The sequence below is a fragment of the Lolium rigidum genome, chromosome 7 (assembly GCF_022539505.1).
Source record: "Lolium rigidum isolate FL_2022 chromosome 7, APGP_CSIRO_Lrig_0.1, whole genome shotgun sequence".
Classification (NCBI taxonomy): domain Eukaryota; kingdom Viridiplantae; phylum Streptophyta; class Magnoliopsida; order Poales; family Poaceae; genus Lolium; species Lolium rigidum.
The window spans coordinates 159382013-159391850 of record NC_061514.1 but is presented as its reverse complement, the minus strand read 5'-3'; the positions used below and the strand labels follow the sequence as shown (position 1 = coordinate 159391850).

Below are 9838 nucleotides of genomic sequence, written 5' to 3'. Positions count from 1 at the left end.
GGGCTCCCCACGCCCAAATCCGGCGAAATTTAGCGCCGGATGGATGTAGTTTTTGGTCTGGGGAGGCCCATTTTTCCAGCCGCGAGCCCATGGACGCGCACCCACCGCGTGCATAGCGACGGTGCAGTCACCGGGAAGGGCAATCGTCGGAGTTCCCTCGCCGCATTGAACCGTCGCGAAGTGGACTGGAGAGCCGAAACGACTCGTCGGGAACGGTCGAAGTGGCCTCGATGCGAGAACCGCCGTAATGGAGCACGAACTCCGCGGAAGAGCAACCGGCGCTCTCTTTCGTCGAGAGACCTACATAAACGGTTTTCGACGGGCCGAGCCATTCATCCGTTCTCTCGTCACCATCCTCCGTCAACCATGAGCGATATCTCTTGGCCATCGGACACCGACAGCGAGGGAAGCCGCCCGGATGGCGCCATTGGTGGGATCCAGCTGCATCGTCCAGGCAGCGACGATTCCCCCCCGCCGGCCGGCGAGGACGAGTTTGACGACGAGGAGGAGGACGAAGAGGCCGTGGAGCAGAGCCGAGGAAGAGGCCGAGGAAGAGGAGGAGGAGCAGGAGCAGGAGGAGGAGCAGGAGGAGGAGGACGAAGAGGCCGATGAGGACGACGACGAGGAGGACTCAACTTCCTCCGACGAGGAGGTGACGAGCCGGAAGCGTCGCCGCGACGACGATGAGGCGGGGCCTTCTAAGAAGAAGAAGAAGTAGTTTAGTTTTAAAGTTTTTATATGTAATTTCTATGTTTATTCGAATTATATTCGAAATATATATATAATCTATCTATGTTGCACCACTTGAGAGTTCAAAGCTTTCATTCGACGAGGGTATTGCCGTAGATCGGGAAGACGAGGGTTTTGCCGTAGTTCGGGAAGACGAGGGTTTTGCCGTAGATCGGAGGCCATTGTCGCCGACAAGTTGGGTCCACGCCCGCTTTTCACTCGTCCGGAGTCCCCGAGCGCTCCCGGGGGCCGGGGATGGCGTGGGATCGCCGGATGGATTTAGGCCCAAATCCGGACGAAAACGAGGAACCGGGGGCGCGACTGGGCCGAATTACGCCGTCCGGATGGAAAAAACGCTCGCCGGGGGCCTGTTCGGGGGGACGAGTGGAGATGCTCTAAGGCATCTCCAGCGCGGCACGACGCATTTCGAACGTCGAAACGGACGCGTCGTGTCCGTTTGCGTCGGGCCAAATGGTCGAAAGTGTCTGGGTGTCCATTTCCGTCGGGGGTGGCTCCAGCGGCACGACGCATAAATTTTTTTTTATTCATACGCCATAATTTACATGATAATAAAAAAGACATAAAAAAGCCAGAAAGGGGTGCTAAAATAGGCGCTGTGTCGTCGTCGCTGACGAGGTCAATCAGCTGCGGCGTCGGCCATGGAAGCTCGTACGCCGACAGTGGAGGAGGTACCGCCGCACGGGCAGGAGGCTGTGGCCAGGGATCCCACGCTGGAGCAGCAGGCGGAGCGCGGATGTTGGAACGCGTCGGCGTGGCCGGAGGAGTTGCCGGCCTCCCCTGCGCGAGCGCTGACTCGCAGAGCTGGATTGCGAGCCCGTCCCACAAAGCGAGCTCGTTGAGCTCGTCCTGCTCGCTGTTGGCGAGTGCCATGGCAATGGCCTCCTCCTCTAAAATGTCCAGCGGCTGGTTCTCCGGATCCCACGCCGGTCCGCCGTCGTCGTGGTCGTAATGGTCACGTCGCCGTCCTCGTCCTCGTCGCCGTCCTCGTCCGCGTCCTCGTGGTCGTTCTCTTCTTCTTCGGCGGCGATCTCGCGCTCGAAGTAGTCTACGTCGGCGAGGTAGGCAGCGCGGCGTCGCGCGTCGAACTCCCACGCCCCGAAGGAAATCCAGTTGTAGGAGTTTAGCGCGTCCTCCCGCAGATCCGGCGGCAACACCGCGCGGCGGTGCCGCACCTCGTCCCGCCGCTCTCGGCCCGAGCGCGGCACGGGGGGGACCGGCACGCGCCGCGAGTTCAGGTACCAGCCCCCTCCCGGCAAGTTCGCGTCCGGCCATGGTACCGGCCGGTTTTCCTCCCATAGCTGCCGAGCGAGGTCAACGCAGACGTACCGGCCGACCCGTGATTTCTTGCCGGAACGCGGGCCGCTAGCCTCCTGGTCGTTCTTCGTCTTCCGGAACGGCCAGCATTTCTTCCCCATGGCGTCCGCGTGGTGGCTACTGTGGGATTTTGCCAATGGTTTTGGACGGGGAAATGGGCGCCGGCAGCGTCCCTTTAAGGCTCCGACGCCATCTCGCCTTCAATGGCCTGCCAGTGCAACGCCTACTAGCTGCGCACGCTCGCGGAAGCCGAGGCACGCCATTAACGCGGCCCCTGCAAAGGCTGCAGCGCGCCGCCCAGAAGTAATACCACGGAAGACGAAGCAGTTGTGCCGCTGCCAGGCGGGCCCGCGCGAGGACCGAGCGGACACTTTGCGCGTCCGCCGAGCGTTCACGGAGACGCAAAGCTGGCGCATATTTGGGCCAGGTTTGCGTCTCCGCGGACGGCCCGGTCACTTTGCGTCGCCCCGCTGGAACAGACCCCAGACGCATTTCCGGTCACGGCGGACACAAACGGTCGCTCAGCGTCCGTTTGCGTCGCGCCGCTGGAGATGCCCTAAACTGCCAAGACGTGTTTGATGGGGCAGTTGATCGGAGTGAGAGTCGGAGCCAGTCAAATTGCACCGTCCTGGGAATCATGTATGTGTACTGTCCGGCTGTATGCCCGGTCCGGGGATCAGTCATCGGTCCACGAACACTATGCTCGCGTGTTTTCATGCTGGGAGCCAGGAGCCAGGAGAGTCAGAGGAAAAAAGCCTGGACCGGTTTGGGCTGCTTGCACTTGTGCATGTGTATCAAGTTTTGCAATTTCTTTCACGACTACAATGATCTTGTGTGTTCTGTGTTGCATTCAGTTGCGGGATTCGCTGGTAGTCAAGATTGCATCTATGAATAGCAGTTCTTGGTTATAACTGTATTCTGAAACTTGCTGAAACTTTATCAAGAAATGCTCACATTCTAAATAGTTTCGAAATAAGCCAGCAGATGTACTCCCTCCATCTCATTAAACGTGTCTTAACTTTATCCCAATTTAGATGTATCTACACTATTTAGTATCTAGATATACTCAATTTTTTCATTGATTTATTTGAGTCCCAAAAGATCTGTGAAACATAAAAAATGCGAAAAAGAAGATTTTATGTCTCCTAGATGTTAAATACCAACACAAGGTAATATGTAAGAAAGTCCCACTAATCATCTAAATAAGTGAAAATAATGCACTATCAATGCAAATAACAATAAAAACTATCCCTATATGATGTAAATATGATTAGACAAAATGCATGTATCAGATGTTGCAGACTACTAGCCTTAAAAGGAATCTCGTCCCAAGATTGATAAGGCTAGAAAGAAAAGGTTTGGTTTCTTGTCTCCCTGAAGCATCATATTCACTTTATCTACATTTCCAGGCATTTTAAAGGAAGTTTCCGGCCTTATCGATGTGCTTCCAAATCTTAAGATTACACTCTATGTGGTTATACCATCCTTTGGAGCTTATCTTCAACCTAAGATCAACATGGGTACTCTTTGAGATACTTACTCGAAGAACCAACCATGTTAACACCTAGTGGCTATCCATAATCCAGGGTCTAAGGTGCTACCACTATTAAAAGAAGCCATTGTGGGTTATCTAGAACTTTTATCTTTACAACAAGGTGCATCACTCGGTCATGAATTAATGCTCGAGACCATTACATCTATTTGTGTATCATGAACTAGCTCCTCGTACAGACTGAGATAATAAAATTTTCACATTTGAATCTCCATGATTGAGAGATCCCCATCAACCATTCTTTGAACTAGCAAAAATCTCATGGTTGGAAACCAAGCAAGATTTTATTCATGATACCAATAAATCATGACACATGACCATTCCTTACCGTATCTCCTAGCCTTGGCAGCGTTTTCCTCTTATAAAGGTGCAAAGTCATACCATTCTAAGATTTAGGCTCAACGCTGACTCTCTGCTAAGGTCAGAAGACCTCAAGATTCACAAAGCCAAAAAAAAACAAGAGCAATAGTAAGAGTACTTGTTATGGGGGCCAGTTAACTTTGTATGAGGATAGGTGAATCGTGTGTCCTATCACTCATGCATCCTTACTTAACTATAGAAAGTTTTCACAGCTAGATTATTCGGTGTACTACCATATATTCAATCTATAAAGCTACTATGATAATTTATCTTTCGATCCTTTGAAACTCGGGGTTGGTAAACTCCTATGTAGCATCATTTGCATCACCACATACTTTCTAGATCATTCTCTTGCATTTGGTTTACTTATTCACTTCTTCGAGGCATGATACTTCACAACCTTGGATTGGTGTTTTTGCCACTATAGCCTAATTCTGGTTAATATCTTAGCATTTGAAATTATATTTCTCCCTTCTTTTATGCTACCCTCCTTGAAGAATTTCTTCATGGCCCCACAAAATTCTAGTAGGAATTTCCAAATACTTGTAGGTATTCATTCCTTTTCCATGTGTTGAACTCAACCTTCTTATTTCATGGGTTTAAAATGGGGGAATAGATTCTAGGAAAAAGGAACTGTAGATACTCCCATATAAATAAATTATTACTTTGAAAATAAATTTTACCTATAGTTGTCATGGAAACATGAATAAGAATGACAACTAATACTGTAGATCACAACATCACATGTTTGTAGCTAAACGCAACAAGGTTTTGGTTTCTATTGGGTATCTGGAAAAATCTTCAGAGCCTTAGCCAATCCAACATTTCAAAGGGCATTGTAAGCAAAATTTTAATAGGATTTGATTCCTATAAATCACTATGAAGATCCTTTGTTCCAAACGAGGCATTATTATATAGCATTCTTCACAACCATTAATCGTTTCACAAATTTAATAAACCTTGGAAGTCCGAACACAAAGCCTCACCTCAAACGTTAATGTGTTTAGGATCTTTGAATATAGAAGAACATAGTTTCAAAAATTATGTATGCATGGATTACTATGGATGCAAACCTATAAAATCAGAAAAAATAATATTCCACTGTGTATTATGTACAAAAAATAGTAGAAAACTTCTGTAAAAACAATGAAAGGTTGTTTAGCAAATAATAAATGAAATGAAAGGACATTGATTCTATCTTTTCATTTGTCCAATTTGAAATTCCATTCTGAAAAATCATGTTTGGCTTCCACAAGGCTTTATGAAATGATCAGAAAAATGATAGAATTGGGGAGGAGAACTTAATTACAGGCACCATACACATTGGCGGGGTTTTCCAATCAAAATGATGGTTTCAAATCCATGACAACCAAACCCGTTGGCTATGCAATCTCAATATATTCTGTCACGAAATGATGTATGTCAAACGAGCTCTCGCAAGTGAAGCAATAATGGCATTGTCTACAAGCTGGTTATGCCTGAACCTTGAGTTTCTCAAGTTTTATGTGAATGGTTTCATAGTCTTGGGTTAAAGTCGAACTTGGCATCATAGCACATTGAGTATTTAAGATTCTTTTGCTATCTGAATCATGCCGGCTTGTATCTCACCCATTTTTCCGTAGAACATGTGTGTGTTGTCCCTAGCTAAAATAAATCACTGTTTCCCTGCAAAATTCAGATACATTTCGCAAAACTAGAGTAATAACGGGTTTCAGTTTTCTGGATCACAACTATAGGTAGAATCTCGAATAGGACAATGTTTGCAGAGGAAAGCAGCAAAAGACGGAGATCTTTTTGAAGAGCTTTGCGACGTGCACAGTGGTGCATGCACGCACGCCGTGATAGGACTACACAGTGTGCTGCTGGTGTATTATTAGGTTTACGGTGTCTTCTTTTTATGTGCCAGCACGTAATAGGCGCTAGAATCTACAGTGTCAAATCGCCCGAGCGAGGCGACGCAGCTTTCTACAGGACTAGTCGTTTTCACGGAGGCAGCAGCTAGCAGCAGCCATAGCTCGCTCGCTTCAAGCATTGGCCAAACGACAGAGCTTGCATAAATGCAGATAGATATGCTTCCATCCGAAGCAACAGTAGGATTTGTCAAGTCAACCGGTTGCATGCATGCGGTAGCCAACACTACAGTGGCCGCTTATATAAGGCGAGCTAGCCCCGATGCGATGCACGGCCACGGCAAAGGCAAAACACAAGCAAGAGAATAAGCGCCAAAAACAAGAGAAGCGTCTCGTTCGTTCCCGTGTCGTGCATGGATCCCCACGACGCCTTCCTCGCCGCGCACCCATTCCGGTGGGACCTCGGCCCGCCGGCTCCGGCGGCCGTGCCCCCTCCTCCTCCACTGCCCATGCCTCAAACTCCCGCGCTGCCTCCGGCGAACTCGCCGAGGGAGCTGGAGGATCTCGTGGCCGGGTACGGCGTGCGCGGGTCCACGGTTGCGCGGATCTCCGAGCTCGGGTTCACTGCCAGCACGCTCCTGGTCATGACGGACCGCGAGCTGGACGACATGACGGCCGCGCTCGCCGGCCTGTTCCGCTGGGACCTGCTCATCGGCGAGCGGTTCGGCCTGCGCGCCGCGCTGCGGGCAGAGCGCGGCCGCCTGATGGCACTGCATGGGGGCCGACACCACGGTCACCAGTCCGGCAGCACCATCGACGGCGCCTCCCAAGAAGGTGATTACTATCCAAGAACCATGCACATTTCTCCATGCAAAAATGAAGAAATAAATCATGTCTTAAACTCTTAATGATGGTCTTGTGTTTGAGCGCATGATCGAACAGTGTTGTCCAACGAACGGGATGGGGCGGCGAGCGGCGAGGACGACGCCGGCAGGATGATGTTATCGGGCAAGAAGCTGAAGAATGGATCGGTGGCGAGGAAGGCCAAGAAAGCAAGGAGGAAGAAGGTGGACGGGCTCCGGCTGGACCACATGCAGGAGGACGAGCGCGAGGACGGCGGCGGCCGCTCGGAGTCAACGGAGTCGTCGGCTGGCGGAGGCGGCGGCGTTGAGGGGAGCGGCAGCGGGAGCACCCGTTCGTGGTGACGGAGCCCGGGGAGGTGGCGAGGGCCAAGAAGAACGGGCTGGACTACCTGTTCCATCTCTACGAGCAGTGCCGCCTCTTCCTGCTCCAGGTGCAGTCCATGGCCAAGCTGCATGGCCACAAATCTCCAACCAAGGTACGTACATATGATTTCACCATTGTTCCTCACTCTACCCTACTCTACGCGTAATTTTGGACCTATACGCACAAGTTCATGTTACACGCGACACGAGCATGTACATACATATTGTTATATCTATATGTGACTGCTCTGGATCTGAATGCAACTGCATGTCAGCTACTCAGCTCAACGTGACTACTCCATCAAACTAGTATATTGATTACTGACAGTTCTGCTCATTTGTACTGCGTGCTGCCATCTCATAAATTTCTTTTGAGATTGCAAGCAAAGATTTCATGTTAGTTTAGATTTCTGCACTCAGCTTCACGTTTATCTGTTTATCTGCATGTGTTAATATCAATTTGAGTGAAGTATATGTTCTTCTTAGCATACACTGCGATGACAAAACGCTAAGCTAATTAGGGTTTTACGGGAAAACGTGTGTACCCCAACTTCTGTGTAAGATCCCATCTGCCTTTGTAGATTGTATATATAGGAGTATGTACTAAGGAGGGCTTATTTAGTTTGTGCTTCATCATGCAAACTTTAGTTAGCCAAAGGGAAACCAATTAAACTGATACTTCAGCCCAACACACTATGGATTCTTTGAGCACAATTCCAACTCGCGAAAATAGAATAAGAATAAATAGACGAGTGTAATAACGGCATGCCCTACTAGTAGTAGTAATTAGCACCTTGATTGCACAAAAAAGAAACATATGGAACTTTTATGGGACAAGATTTTCTGTTGCAATAGTTGGACATGGCAGAATTTTTCTTTTGAAATCGTGTGCAAATGGCATATAGGAAGAATTCATGCATGATGTCTACATTCCTATGGCGGGATTTTTCTTTTGAAATCCTATTTTTTAGGGACATTAAAAAAATCATAAGAACTGAAATCTTGTGGACTCGAAAAGTAATAACAAAAATGTCTAATCCAATGGTAGATCCGCAGCGCCCATGTTCCAGGATTTCAAAAATTCAAGGTTTTCCTCCAAATATCAACGAAGATTCAAAATTCTTAGGGTTAAAGAGATCCAACAAGTTTATCGTATGTTCTACCAACTTGTATATGTGAATGTATGCAGCGTAAAAGCGATTTCAGTTTACACTTTGTTTGACTTAGAGCTCATGGGTTGCCGCCACAATCATTATTATCTGTATAGCCGATGTGTCAAAGAAACAATGGGATTCCAACAATAGATTTTGCTAGCCGATGACTAAGTTAGTTCTCATCCAATTGCATCGCCATTCATTTTAGTTGCAACTAGGTTTGAAACTGAAATTTTATGACGTGATCTGATTGAAAATAGTTGAGAATTAGAAACATTGCTTCCAACAATCATACTTTTGGCTTCATTTTTTACTATACTTTTGTGGCAAATAACATGTTGCGAGGTTAAGCTCGACTGTGGCAAAATTAGCCCAAAAGCAGCTGCAACGTTGCTAGTGCTTCAGCTTGGGGCGCAGTCGAATTCAACCATTTGAGCTGATCATTTAGGTCGTGCAAACGAATGTGTGTGGCCACTTTGAGCGTCCACTTTGAGTGTCCGATTTAATCCCATTTAACCCCGTTGAAGATGGCTTAGAAAAGATTCCATTAACATTTCTCTGTCTGTGTGTTACACGCACGCCAACGCGGAGTGCAAAGCCTGGAAAAGACCTCCGACGTGTCAGTCATCCATAGGCTCTGAAAGCCTGGCCGCCGTGTGCTGTCGTGTCGGCCGGCTCCTAGCTCAGCATCAGATAGGCGTGCAGCCGTTCATGACACGGAGGCGCAGGAGGGGTCCCGCCGGCGCCTCCCCCTGCCACGTAGTACGAGCCATGTGATCTTGGCCTGCCGCTGTGCGTGCTCTCGCCTGCTCGGTGCCTGGTCGGGTTCCAGGGTGATTGGATGGGCGCAGCGTCAGGCCGCACCGAGCTCACTGTGCAACTCATGACGCTCGCGCCATGAAAAGCTAACTCGTGTACTTGTGGGTGGTGGGTGGGTGTTGCAGGTGACGAACCAGGTGTTCAGGTACGCGAGCAAGGTGGGGGCGAGCTACATCAACAAGCCCAAGATGCGCCACTACGTGCACTGCTACGCGCTGCACTGCCTCGACCAGGAGGCCTCCGACGCGCTGCGCCGCGCGTACAAGGCCCGCGGCGAGAACGTCGGCGCCTGGAGGCAGGCATGCTACGCGCCGCTCGTCGACATCGCCGCCGGCCACGGCTTCGACGTCGACGCCGTCTTCGCCGCGCACCCGCGACTCGCCATCTGGTACGTGCCCACCAGGCTCCGCCAGCTCTGCCACCAGGCAAGGAGCGCGCACGACGCCGCCAACGCCAACGCCAACGGGGCCATGCCGCCGCCGCCGCCCATGTTCTAGCCTGTTGCCCGGAGCGAGAGCTGGTGCTCGTGGTTTCTGTCTGTGGGTTTCGTGTGCACTCTCACTCGGCCGTGCTTCCTTCTGCTGCATGGGCTAGAATCCGTGTTTGTTGCTTGGGCCGATCCAGCAGGCTTTGTCTCTGAGCAGCCCATGCGACTATGCGAGGGACCTGCTTGTAATATGGATGGATGTTTAATTCTAGGACATGAAATGTGATGAATGTTAATCTTTGAAAAATCCCAGTTGTCAACTTGTTATTATGGCTGCAAACAAAATATCAAGACTTGTGAGCGGGTCGAGATTGACTTTGTTTCTT

The 9838-nt window shown here is 49.6% G+C and overlaps 1 pseudogene; it reads left to right on the top strand.

Annotated features, from left to right (window-relative positions):
• Nucleotides 1-6239: 6239 nt before the first annotated feature.
• Nucleotides 6240-9522, top strand: LOC124669636 (annotated as a pseudogene).
• The last annotated feature ends 316 nt before the right edge of the window (nt 9523-9838 follow it).